The sequence below is a fragment of the Mauremys reevesii genome, linkage group 6 (genome assembly GCF_016161935.1).
Source record: "Mauremys reevesii isolate NIE-2019 linkage group 6, ASM1616193v1, whole genome shotgun sequence".
Classification (NCBI taxonomy): Eukaryota; Metazoa; Chordata; order Testudines; family Geoemydidae; genus Mauremys; species Mauremys reevesii.
In genome coordinates, this window is record NC_052628.1 from 92,050,182 (window position 1) to 92,064,873 (window position 14,692).

A 14,692-nucleotide genomic window follows, 5' to 3' on the forward strand; every position below is an offset into this window, starting at 1 on the left:
ACAGTAATTGCTGATCCCCACTAAATTTTTAATTAAATGTTTTTGTGTATAATTTTGTGATTAAGAAGTGATTGGTTAAAAACAGTAAGACAGCTATGTCAGCACAATCCCCACAATAGTTATGCAGAGAATGCCTAAATGTATTTCTACAGTATGCAGAAACTGAATCAACTCTTCATTGTTCTCCCTTCAATAAATGAAACATGAACTCCCTTCACTTCATATTTTAAATCACCAAAAAGACCCCTTTTCATTTAACATGTACTAATCTCAGACAGAGTATATTTACACCCATTCCCCCTTCCTTAGATGCAGTTATGGTAACATGTATAATCAGGACAAGCATAGATGATCTGCATGCAGTAAGTTTTACTTATAGCACGACTTTGTTGTTAGGAAAGGTGTGTCCGGAATGGCTTTATAAGCAGATCACCTGCATCCTGTACAGCAAGGTCTCATGATACTTCTCTTTGCCAAGCTGCGTGGGTTGTGACACAAAGTCTGGGAGCTACATGACCTCTCTAGACCCTTGCACTTATCACCCAACATAGTGCAGAATTTTTGTTCTAGTTGCTAGTAACCCTCTCTCTGAGGGAGCTAGTGACAAAGACCCATTAAAAATATGGTTCCCAGACCCACATCATTCTTACCAGTTGTTCAGAGCTGACAAATCTTAAATTTACGGTTTGCTTTAAAAGTTACATAATTTGCACTATATTTCAATTTGTCTAACATTTATTGCAAGCAGCGTTCCAAAAGTCAGCATGTATCCCATTAAAATTGCCAGTAGTGGGATATTTGAGAAAGCTGAGTAAATTGAATATATGTGAAGCTTGATCTACTAAAGACTATAGGTGCTGTTAACTAACACATACTGATGAATGATAGAAGTAGGAGCCTACCACTAATGAGACAAAGACCCTTTATTCTCCTTCACTAACAAAGAAGTCCTAAAGTATATATTCTAAAATGCCAGGCACATTGATGAAGGAGAGAAATTACAATGGTAATCTTATTCTGAGAAATAGCAGGGAAATTTTTGTCTCACATGCTGCAAAATCTGATACCCTGGAACTGTGAAGTGAGAAAGGCTGTTACCGAACAGGCTGGATTACCCTTTTATAGAAGACAATGCATCTCCTATACGCATAATGAAAGTGAAAAGCATTGAAACACTAGCTAGAGAAGGAACAGCAGAGGGCAGAGCTCAAATCCTCTAGAGACTATCCCAATGTTCCTTGCACCTGCTCCTTGTGGCAAATGGACTTTTCAACCATGCTTCCTTTTATTTTTTTCATAGCTGTTTCCCAAACTCATTTACCTAATCCCCACCCCCAGATTTACTGTCCAATGTTTCATGAGCATTTGAGAAATGGCTCTCTTAACATATATGCATTTTAAACTAAACTCAACTACTAGACTTCTAAATAAAATACTGATTCAGATTTTACTTAAGAAAAATCAGCATGTAGTCTTAAAATCAAATTACTCTGAAACCTCAGCCTTCTTTACAAAAGACAGCACCTATTGCAAACTAGGTCAAACAAAGAAATCCTCTAGTACAGTATCAGAGGAGTAGCCGTGTTAGTCTGGATCTGTAAAAGCAGCAAAGAGTCCTTTGGCATGCATCCGACGAAGTGGGTATTCACCCACGAAAGCTCATGCTCCAATATGTCTATTAGTCTATAAGGTGCCACAGGACTCTTTGCTGCTCTAGTACAGCGGTTTTCAAACTTTTTTTCTGGTGACCCAGTTGAAGAAAATTGTTCATACCCGTGACCCAACAGAGCTGGGGTTGAGGGGTCTGGGAGGGACTCAGGGCTAGGGCAGAGGGTTCGGGTGCAGGGGTGAGGGCTGCGGGGTGGGGCTGGGAATGAGGAGTTCAGGGTGTCGGAGGGGGCTCTGAGCTGAGGTGAGGGAGAGGGTCAGGGCTCTGGGCGCAGGCTTTGGGGTGCGGCCAGGGATAAGGGTTTTGGGGTGGCTCAGGCCTGGGGCAGGGGATTGGGGCATGGGCTTACCTTGGGTGCTCTCCCGCACCTCAGCGTCAGCAGGCATGCTAAGGCAGGCTTCCTGGCACCGCGGACCGTGCTACACCCCGGAAGCAGCCAGTTGCAGATTTGGCTCCTAGGCGCGCGCATGCGGGGGGAGGGGGAGAGAGGGGGGGAAGAAGGCACAGACCTCTGCATGCTGACCCCTCCCCAAGCACCAGGGCGCAGCAGTGTCAGAACAGACCAGGTAGGGACTAGCCTGCCTTAGCCAGGCAGCACCGCCAACAGGACTTTTAACAGCCTGGTTGGCAGTGCTGACAAGAGCCACCACGACCCCGTGCCTTACATTCTGCGACCCAGTACTGGGTCACGACCCGCAGTTTGAAAACCACTGCTCTAGTACAATAATTCTGATCAACCTGATGTGTGACATTTTAGAGCAGACTCATAACCCAAAGACATGAACCTGGTCTGAGAAATTTTAGATATAAAAGAGTAACACTTAACTATAAAAGATGAAATGTCTGAATTTATAACATTCAAATCACAAAAAGTTTCAAATAGTGCAGGGGGGGGGCAGGGAACCAAACTAGATCCACCAGTTAATACTTTTTATTATTTAACAGTATTAAACCAAACCCAGAGGGGGTATTCAAAGTTTATTTTATCTTTGAGTTTGAGCTAATAAATATTCTCTAAATAGTGCCATTTCACAAAGGAGACCATTTAATAAAGTTTTTCCTCTATTTTGAACAAGAAATGTAAGCCTCTTTGGCACACAGTCGCAAGACAACCTACAGTAATTGTCTGAAAATAATTCATTTCAAACGTTTAGGAAATGTTGCAGGAAGTCAATTCAAGTATATTCCGTCATATCATAAAACTGATTTTAATACTTGCTTGGGAACAGCATTTTGCTATTTGTAAAAGTTTCAGAATTTTCCATTCAAGGGCAAGTGATGTTGTCCTTCCAGGGTCGGGTGGGAAAGAGATGCTCACAGAACCACCGAACCCCTCCCACTCCCATCCCTCCCCCCAAAAATATCAAAATTAAATTAAAAAAAAAAAAAAAAAAAAAGAACTACCATGAATGAGAGGTCTTGTACATTCAACAAGTTTACAGTGCAGCTCTGCTCATTCCTTTTTGCCATATAACAATTATTTAAACATTGTGAATTTCCTTCTTCCTTTTTGGCACCTTAGAGACTAACAAATTTATTGCAGCATAAGCTTTCGTGGGTTACAGCTCAGTGAGCTGTAGCCCACGAAAGCTTATGCTGCAATAAATTTGTTAGGTGCCACAAGTACTCCTGTTCTTTTTGCGGATACAGACTAACACGGCTGCTACTCTGAAACCTTGTTCCTTTTGTCATTTTAAATTCTATGACAAAAAGAATGGTTTTTATTTTTCAATTTTAATCCTTTACACCAACAATTTTATGTTACTGACTTTTTGTTTTAAAAGTGAGACATCACATTTGAAATGGTTGGTTTTATTGTTCATTTATACTTTATGGATGATTTTAGACAGTAACACATCCACCCATCTACACTGCAATTAAACACCTGTGGCTGGCCCGTGCCAGCTGACAAGCGCACAGGATTCAGGCTGTGGGGCTGTTTCATTGTGGTGTAGACATACTGAATCAGACTGCAGCCAGAGCTCTGGGACCCTCCCACCTCACAGGGTCCTAGATCCCAGGCTCCAGTCTAAGCCTGGACATCTACACCTCAATTAAACAGCCCTGCAGCCCAAGCCCTGCAAGCCTGAGTGAGCTGGCCCGGAGCCAGCGGCAGCTGTCCAATTGCAGAGTAGACGTGCCAATATATACTAAGGCCCTGGGCACAATATAACAGTGCAAATGACGGCATTTACACATTCTGGCTGGAGGTACAGCCTAAATCCTTCTATACTACAGAACGTGGACATTTTCCTGCCAGCTCCTGTTCAACTCAGCTTGTCCCCCCCCACCATTTTTGATTCACTTTCCACATCAAGCATGTTTCACCCACAATGGGAATTTACTTTTTCCCCTTCAGCAGCCCCTGTGTCACCACAATTACAATGGAAGAAAGCAGAACAAGAGAGAGGTTCTTTGCAATTCAAGGCAGCAATAACAGTGGCCAGAGCAGCAAGAGCTATAAACACTGATTTCATGGGGAGTTAGGGGAGGTTTGAAAGAAACACTGGCTGGCATCTCAGGCTCCTAAACTACACAGAAGGAGGAGCTTTTTATGAAGAGTTTCATGCTCTAGCCACCGATCCTTGATGTGCAGCTCCTAAAGCAAGAGTCCTCTGATACAATTCCAATGAATTAGATTCACTGGTTATCTATTTTTACTTTACGGTTAATCTTTAGAATTATTCCAGTACAAGTGAAAGTTATCAAACGATTTTGTGAATTAACATAGCTGTCACAAGTTGTTCAGAATTCACCACAAATCTGCCATATAATTTAGGTGTCGAATGTTACACAGTACAGAGGGCCCTGCATGTAAGAATGCTCAAAGTTATACTCCTCTCACCCACAACGGAAAGCTTTGCATATTTTTATCCATTATATATTAAAGAACTCTTTTCAGAGCAACATTTAAGCACATGCTTAAATACCACTCGAGGGGTCAATAAGTATGTGCTTAACAGATCATTAACTTTAAATACATGCTTAAGTGCTGTTCAAAATAGGAATGTTTTCCTAAATTGGAACCTAAAGCACCAGAAATTGGTGTTACTACTCTGACAACCAGAAAAAGAAGTCTACCTCTACTTCACAGGGGAAGATTAAAATAAAAGTTAAGAAAGAACACCCTTGCAAATATGTTAGTCACTATTGCAACAACCAGAATTACAGGGAAAAAAGTTTTACCTTCAAACATGGGTGTACCTAAAAAGAAAAGGCCTATTTTCAGGAGTGCTGAGAACACACATCTGCTGTTGGCGTCAGTAGAAGTTGCAGATGCTCAGCGCCTTAGAAGCTCATGCCACACTTCTTTAGATGATTAAGTATAGATTTAGATGACCAATTTTAGGCACCTTTCTAACATTGTACTAGCACCCTTTTAAGAACGAACTTAAAGAAACCATTCTGGGAACATGGTCTGATGCTAACCAAGATGAGGAGCCAAGTCCTCTTCTGGCCTTGAATGAGGGTAAACACTTACAAACCTTCAGAGTCACTATTCCAGAGCCCTCCCAGCATCCAATCCTGAGAGACTATTTAAAAAAGCAAAACAAATTTCCTTCCGAACTCCACCATAATGTAATGCTTCTTTAACACACAATATTTTATGGATTTCTAGTTTGCTCATATCATTTAAAAAAAAATAGATGCTGATCCTGTTGCTCTTGGCTATAAAACATTACAATTCCTGCTCATGAACTTTTCACACACAGTGTAATCTCAAACTGAACAGAACTCAGAAAGAACAAAGAAGACATCAAAGAGGGCATCTCTTTCACATAACAAAATACTTGCAATGGTCACTACAGCTTCCTTGGCACATAACCAGACACTTGTTTGGTATGGAGCAATGAGATTAAAAGGTAGAGATGGAAATCCAAACTGTAAGAGAGGTGGAGGGGGGGATGAACAAAAGGATGCAAAAATGGTTCACAATTAGCAACAAAGTCTGACACGTTAAACAGAAAGCATGGATGATTTTCTGAAAATCTGACATGTATAAATTCACCTGCCTGGAACCTAGTTATCAGCTATCATAGGGATTTTAATCCGACAAAACAAAACATTAGTCTTCAACAACTTCTCAAATGTATCAAAGCCCCAATTCAGTAAATCACTTAAGAATATGCTTAACTTTAAGCATATGAGTAATCCCAATGAAGTCAGATTAAGCACATCTAAGTGCAAGTATGCTTCCTTCTCAGGCACACATTTTCCTTCACCATTTTTAATTTTTAAAATGTCTATCTACTGTAATGATAGACTGTTTAATAAGAACCTATACTTACTTATCCACATTTATAAAAGCAAGGAAAAGAACCCATTAATGCTGCAGGTGCATAAAGAGACACAAATAGTAGGGAATACAGAATAAAAAATATTTTTAATAAATGAGAGAACCCCTGATGGGCGTCATAATGTGTAAAGTTACTGTGAATATTTGATGTCACCCAGTTTACAGAACATAATTTAAGATGATTTTCCCCCAGATGGTGGTATTAGAAAGTCAGATGACATAGAAAGAGTATAATCAGTAAGCTGTAGAGAGTCTCAGACAAGACAGAACACACTTTTCAATAGGTGATCCAGCAGAAAAATAAACTGCATCATGTAAACCCAGACTTTTTGCACTGTCTCAGTGAATGGATGGGACGATGGCATTCAGAGGAGGGATCATGTTTATTAACCCTGGTCTACATTACACACAGCTCAACTTAAGTTTTAAGTGTCGACATAACCTTAGGAAACTTTTGGGAAAGGAGGAGCCTATACAGGAGGGATAGACTCCACCTAAACCAAAACAGAACCAGATTGCTGGCATGCAAAATTAAAAACGCCCTAGAAGAGTTTTTAAACCAAAGGCTGGGGGAAAGCTGACAGGTGTGGAGACACATCACTTAGAGTATCTCCTTTAATAAATCACACCCTATATCCTAGCAAAGAGGAGAGGATAGAAGATGATAAAATACAGGTAGGAACAGAAAAGAAACAGCCATCAAAAAAAGAGTCCCATTCAATTACATCACATGAAAGCATATAAAATTTGTCAATATTTATTTTTAAGTGCTTGTATACGCTAGACATGTAAATACTAAGATGTGTGAACATGAGTGTCTCATATTAAAAGAGGATATGGATATAAACAGATGCCACAGAAACTTGATGGAATAATAAAAATCCATGGGACACAGTGATAGTAGTACATACCTAAATGTAAGCAAGTAAATAGTCCCATTGAAGTCAACAGGATCATTAAGTTAAGTATGTATTCAGGCATTTTGCTGGATCACAGCCGTAGAAATCCCCCAGTGGAAGATACTACCGAAGTGCAAAGTAGTATAGAATAATGATCTTCTCTGAACAGCTAATCAAAAATGAGGCTCATGAGAAACTGTATTTATGAATGGCTGAAGTCTTCAAAAGAACAAAACTCCAGGAATGCAGGTATCCAAGGTAGCCAGACAACTCAGGACCTACTAACTGTTTAAAAAATATGTTTCAAAAGTAGTGATGACACTCTTTAAGAAAAGACGACCTGGTTCTGGCACTTTTTGGGTGACTATAATGTATTCAAAGTGAGGAGGAGATCAGACCACCTATCTTGTGTATATGGCTTGCAAGAAGAAAGGACCAGAGCCCAGGTTCAATTATGGTCCAGGGGCAGGATATAAAAAAAAGGAGGTCATACTCCCCTCAAACCATGACAGAGCTCCTCCTAATGTTGGAGGTTTACAAAGAGATCAATGGGAAAATACAGCTTTTATGTATTAACCAAAACTTTTATTATTTATTCAGTATCATTCAGCAATAGAACCCACTTCTGTTTTATTTCTTCCTTCTCCATCTCTCCCTGTTCTCCGTGTCTCCTGTTTTCCTCTGTCTTTTCAGGCAGCCATTCCCAACCCACACCTCTCAAGTGCTTCACTCCCACTCCCTTTCCCTGTCTATCTGCTAATATAGTCAGTAATTAAACAGTTAATATTGGCATTTAAGTGTCATCACTGCTTTAGAGTGGTCACTCCAGTGAGATTAATAAAAAACAATGATTCAGGCTGTCTGCAGACTCGGACAGATGTCACTGCAGCATTTACACTGTTTGCTTTGGCAGGTTCTCTCTGAAGCCATGAGGACTAGAATTTTTTTTTTAAATGTTTAGGTCCAAAATAATCTGAAGCGGTCACGTAAATACATAAATGTTCAGTGCCCTGCAAATTATGTACGATGGAGTCACTAAAAATGGGGATATAATCTTTTTTCTTCTATTCTTTTATCTTTTTGTAACATATTCTCTAGGAGCAAGAGAGACAAGAAAAGCGTTGTGTAAAAAAAAAATAATCACACGGAAAGAAAAGGAAAAAGAAAACATTCAATAGATGATAGCTGAAATAAACACTTTAAAAAACAAAAGTTTTAAATCTACTGTTAAGTTTTCATTCTGGTAAGATGGCAGCTGAAAGTAATAATATAATATTTTGCATTATCTTGACACATTCAATTTGAGGAACTCAAAGTACTTGCACACATTAGTCAAGTAAGTCTCACAATATCCTGTGAGGCATGGTATCTAGTTTTTTCCATTTGACGGTACTACACTTTTTTTCTAGTTTATCATCATGTGTGTCAAAGTTAGAGGAAACTGCTAGTCTGCCCCTTTGTCAGCTTGCCTTGCAAAAGCGACCAGAAAAGTGTATTTAAACTCCAAAGTAAGTTATCTTGAACATCCTCCTAAGATTGCTGCATTCATAACATTTTCTTTAAGCTATACAACTACCTTTTGCATTTCCCTTCCAAATATTACTGTTAGCAAGAAGATATTTAAATAAATGCTGGTCTATAATAGAGTATTAAATCATCCTAACTTCCTTGCTGAAAAGACTCTTTCCAAAGCAATCTGCTTTTTTTATTTTTAAATAGAGTTAAATTGGTTAGTATTATATACTACTTCCTCATGTTACATTTGTGAGGAATTATTGGTATCGGCATTTTGCTTATCCCAGATACTGTATAGAATTAGTAAGTGTGGTGCTCCATTGAGGTACGGAGAAACAACTTCCAGATTAGGAAACTGGAGTTGTAGGTAGGGAGTTTCAGGATGTGTGCCTGCACATGGACATGGCAATATTTCCAGCACACGGAAGTAGCTCTGATTCACAGCCAGGAACAAGCATTATCAAAGTAATGCCATTTGGACTCTCTACAAGCCTATAGCCTCAAATTTTAATCACATACCTGACAGTAGCAGCCCTGAGAGTCTCAGCAATACACCATCTATCCATACCTGAACTGGCTGATCTGGGGAAAGTCTTCTCAGGACATCACTAATAGCTCAAACTGGTTCTCAAAAACTCTTCCACTCTCTGGGACTGAAAAACAGGTATGCTAAATCCTACCAACGCCAAAGTAATTGGCGGAGCTCATAAGAGCAGTCTTAGACTCTGGCCAAGGCCTTCCTTCCACAAGAAAGATCCCAGACCATTTTAAGCTTCATTTCAGACATCAAAGAAATCCACACACCATTACAAAAATGTGCCGAAAACTAGTACACCATGTGGACTCAGGCACAGAAGTAATACCTCTGGACTTCACCTTTAAGGCTGGCTGAGGTCAGTGTATAGTCAGACATACCATGGATATTCAACTCATGATTTCTACAGTTCTAGTCTCCCTAAACAGGTGGATAAATCCAGACAGTCTGCAAGTGAGTTCCCCTCCCACACTCTTGTTCCCTGCCTCCCCCAATTCCTAGTGACTGATATTTCCACACACAGAAATGGGGAGCTCATCACCCACAATGGCTGTGGACATCTCAGGTAGCTAGACTCCACAGAAACATACAGGAGCTCAGGGTAATTTTGCCTGGTATGCAAGGCTTTCAGTCCCATGCCAAAGGAAGACACTCTCCAGATTCCAAAAGACAACAGGAAGCATAATTCTCACAGTCCTTCACTTAAACAGGCATAAGTAACCACCTGGCACACCACCTCAGTAGAAAGTACTCAGAACATCCCAAGTGGTCTCTGCAGGATTTATCCCTTGTTGACTAATATATGCTGGATAGCATATAAATCATAGAATCATAGGAATGGAAGGGACCTTGAGAGGTCATCTAGTCCAGTCCTCTGCACTCAAGGGAGGACCAAGTATTGTCTGGACCAGGGGTCAGCAACCTATGGCACATGTGCCAAAGGCGGCACGTGAGATTATTTTGAGTGGCACTCACACTACCTGGGTCCTGGCCACCGGCCCTGGGGCCTCTGCTGCCACCCGGGGTCCTATCTGCTGGCATTGCGCGTGTCGTCTGTCGCGATTTTTTTTTCCACTGCAAGTTGAGGGGTACATTTGACAAAATGTCAGCTCCTAAGAAAGCAAAGTTAGATGTCCATTCATATCAGCCTTTTTGAACAGACACATTTGGACTTATTCAAAAGAAGGACCATGCTGTTTGTGCTTTCTGTTGTGAAAGTGTTGATTGTTGCATATCAAGTGTTCGACGATATTTTCAAATGAAGCACGAGAAAACCTTTCTTGATGAAGCAGACAAGAATGAATCGATCAAAAATGCAGTAGCAGGATATGAGAAGCAAAGCAGTGTTTTTAAATGCTTAAGTGTAAGTAAAAATCAAGCCACAGAAGGAAGTTACAAAATTGCACAGTGCATTGCAAAAAAACTGAAAGCCATTAACAGATGGGGAATATATAAAAAGTTTTTCTCAGCAGTTCAGGAGTTTTGTTCAATGATTTGCCAAATAAAGATGCGTATCTAGAATAAAAGAACTGCCTGTCTCTGCCAGAACAATTGAGAGAGACGCATAAACCAAATGGCAGAAAACATTAACGAAAAGGAGATAACTACATTAAAAGACACAGCAGTGTTTAGCATTGCAGTTGATGAGAGCGTGGATATAAACTACGTTCCATGTTTGGCAGTTTTTGCAAGATATTGTGCTTCCGATGAAATCCAAGAGGAACTTTGTTGCCTAAAACCCCTGCGTGGCACAACAAAGGGGGAAGATATAGTGGAAACTTTTGTAAACCATTTTGAAGAACGAGGAGTTGACATCAGAAAAATATTGTGTGTGACAACAGATGGTGCTCCTGGGATTTGTAAAGTTACCTGAAGATCAAATTGGCTGCCCAACAGCCACACTAAAAATTTTAATTCAGAGCTTAATAATGTGATGAATACAGTGGTGCAAATTGTGAATGTCCTTGTTGCTTGATCTGCTTTGACTCGCAGACAGTTTCAAGCACTGCTAAAAGAGATGGACAGAGCTTATAATGACATTCCACTTCACAGCAACATTTGGTGACTAAGACGTGGCAAGGTTTTGGTGCACTTTGTAAACTGTTTTGATGCAATCAAAGCCTTTTTGTTGGAAAAAGGACAAAACTACCCCAAACTGGATGATGAAAAATGGCTGTGTAAGCTCATGTTTCTAACTGACATCACCGCTCACCTAAACGAGCTCAACCTCCAGCTCCAGGGTGCAGGGCAAACCTGAAAGACATTTGTTGTAAAACTAGCAGTTTTTTCTCAGAATATTCGAACACTACATTACAGATTGGAATGTACATGCAAGAACTGGAATTAGAATTTTCTAACAGATTTCAAGTTTTCCAGCGATCTGGCCCAATGCTTTCTTTTCTAGTTAAACCTGAAAAGTTCAACAAAAGCGACTTGGATTTGTCTGTATTTCAGTGGATGGGTGTTGAAGATTTCGAAATGCAGCTCATTCAGTTAAAAAGCTCAGAATTGTGTGCAAAGTTTGGAGATCTGCGGAGTGCACTTAAAGCTACCGAGAGAGATCATGGGGCCTCTATTCTGACCTGCTGGATGTCCCTGCCAGTGAAATTTAACTGTTTGAAGAAAATTGCATCTGCAATGCTTTCAGCATTTGGATCCACATTCCTGTATTTTCACATATGAAATCTGTCCTCTGTCCCTTAAATTGTCCAAATACATGCTAGACATTGGAAAACTCAGCAAGGAAAAGCAAGGATCACACTAAACTGATAGTTTAGTTATATATTATAGAGAGAGAGAGAGAGATTCTAAAACCATTAAAATGTATTACTGGCACGCGAAACCTTAAATCAGAGTGAATAAATGAAGACTCGGCACACCACTTCTGAAAGGTTGCTGACCCCTGATCTAGACCATGCCTGACAGGTATTTGTCTAACCTGCTCTTAATAATCTCCAAGGATGGAGATTTCACAACCTCCCTAGGCAATTTATTCTAGTGCTTAACCAAACTGACAGTTAGGAAGTTTTTCCTGATGTCCAAGATAAACCTCCCTTGCTGCAATTTAAGCCCATTGCTTCTTGTCCTATCCTCAGGAGGTTAAAGAGAACAATTTTTCTCCCTCCTCCTTTTACATACTTGAAAACTGTTATGTCCCCTTTAAGTCTTCTCTTTTCCAGACTAAACAAACCCATTTTTTCAATCTTCCCTCATAGGCCATGTTTTCTAGACCTTTAATCATTTTTGTTGCTCTTCTCTGGACTCTCTCCAATTTGTCCACATCCTTCCTGAAATGTGGCGCCCAGAACTGGACACAATACTCCAGTTGAAACCTAATCAGTGCAGAGTAGAACAGAAGAATTACTTCTCATGTCTTGTTTATAACATTCCTCCTAATATATCCCAGAATAATGTTCAGGTTTTTTGCAACAGCGTTACACCGCTGATTCATGTTTAGCTTGTGGTCCACTATGATCCCCAGATCCCCTTTCGCAGTACTCCTTCCTAGGCAATCAGACCCAGAACTGAAATATTGATTGTATTAATAGTATGCATTATTCACACCATATATTAGCATGCATTAAGTACTAACAACATTAAGCACAAATACTAGAACAGTGATATGGCCTAAAAAGGCCTATATCATAACCCTCGCTAGTATTTGGCACAAGCAAATAGGAAACCTGTCAAAATGAAGATACATTCATTCTACGTCTTAGTACAAGCTTCACGGATCAGTACCTGGAATACTAGTATCTAAAACAAAGATAAGGAAGGAACAGAACAAGTAGTTAGGGAACTGGAACAAACTGCTGCCTGGATTTTAGTCATGTGTGAAGACATATGTAACTTGTAAAATCATAAATAATACCAGCTGAAACTTGTAATTCAGGGAGCATACATTCTGCGTAAGGTGTATGTAACATCGCTGCACGGGACTACTGTTCGGAAACAGGTATCATATAGAACCTTTTTCCTGTACAATATTAATAAACCTGATGATATTGGTTATTTGTCTGAAGTATATTTCATAATGAAATAATGAACCAAAGTCTGGTCAAGCAAATGACTATACAATTTATCAACCTCCTGAAGGCCATTTCTCCATGGGGTTCTCCAATGATAGACCTGTTGTTCAGCAACATTGCAAACAAGTGCCCCCTGTTCTGTTCCAAAGAAGGAAGAAGTCCCAGCTATCAGACACTTTTCTCCTCTCCTGGTCAAAAAGCCTATTATCCACCTTCCCTCTGGTTCCTGTGATCCTCAGAGTCACCACAGAGATCATACATTATGCAGCCAGAGTTTTCCTCATAGTTCTCTCTTGGGCAAGAAAATTATGGTTCACAGAGGTGCTGCACCTAGTGCAAGACCTCCACACCCAGGATATTCAAGAGTGGGACTTTGTTCAAAATCAAGGTCAGATTTTTCACCCCCTCCCAAAGTCTCTGCACTTGACAGCACACTTCAGATGGCTGAGCCACACAAACAGGATTCATTCTGCAGAGGTATAAGACATCTCAGCTAAAACAGAAAACCATCCAGCAGAGTCCTTTACAGAAGAAGTGGAAACAATTCTGCATATGGCCCTCCCAAAAGATCTTGTTTGTAAATGCCTATGTTTTCCAACTAAAAAACAAACAAGACTCAACACCACTTCAGTCAGAGTCCACTTAGCTGCAAACTTCACTGGTCACCCTCCAATCCACTCTTCCATCACCTCATAGTGATGAAGTGCTTTAAAGCCCTGAGCCATGCCTTTCCACCAACCAGAGAACTACCTCCACCCTGGCACCAAACTATTGTCTTAACCATTCTTATAAAACCCCGATGTGAGCTAGAAATGACTATTCACTTTACCATCTCTCCATAAAGGCTCCTTTCCTAGTGGCCGTCACCTCAGCTAGGAGGGTTAACAAGATTCAAACCTTAAAGCAGACCCACAGTATACAGGATTCCATAGAGATAAAAAGAGGTTGCGGTCTCACCCCAAATTCTTATCTAAAGAGCTTTCCAAATTTCACATGAATCAGTAAGTCAGTCACTCATTTCTTTGCTAAACCCCATTCAAACCATTGGGAAGCTAGATTATACACATTAAATATAAACAGAGACCCTTGTTACTATCTACAGAGAACAATGCTATTCAGGATCTCTCTTATTTGTAGCACACAGGGACAATTCTAGGGGTCAGTGTGTTTTGAGAGATTGTACATAAGAATGGCCATACTGAGTCAGACCAACTGTACAAGTGAATTGGGCAGCAGACCCATGCTCAATACAAAACACTAGGGCCTTTCCCCTCTCATGGGTATCCGGGTCCATTCTACTAAATCTAAAGCGGCATACATGTTACCCCAGATTTGAAGGGTGCATGTACCCCAGATTTTGATCAAGTCAATTGCAACCATATTATGTGCATTCAGCCACCATGAATTAATAAAAATAGACCACCACCTACTTAAGGGTTAATTTGAACAAGCAGAGTTTCTGGAGGCAAGGTCAAATACATTTGCAGGCTTGCAGTCCGTGCTAACCAGAATGGGAGGAGGGGAGAGAAAAAAAAGTCAACAATTGAGATGAAAGCAAGTAAGTGGACAAGAACCTTGGAGTTTGGGCGCCTTTGATATAAAAGTTTATTATGACTAAGATTGTTAGGAATGTTTGTTGATAAATAATGTATTGACATTAGATGTAAGGGGTCATTATGATCTATGTGTTTTGTAAAACTTAGCTATAGAAGGATTACATAATAGAGTGTACTTTGGAACAGTCCTCTG

The 14,692-nt window shown here is 40.2% G+C and overlaps 1 protein-coding gene across 3 annotated transcripts in view; it reads right to left on the reverse strand.

Moving 5' to 3' along the window:
- Positions 1-14,692, reverse strand: part of CEMIP2 (cell migration inducing hyaluronidase 2) — an 87,343-nt gene that overhangs the window by 52,295 nt on the left and 20,356 nt on the right. The gene's annotated exons all lie outside the window — the stretch shown is intronic.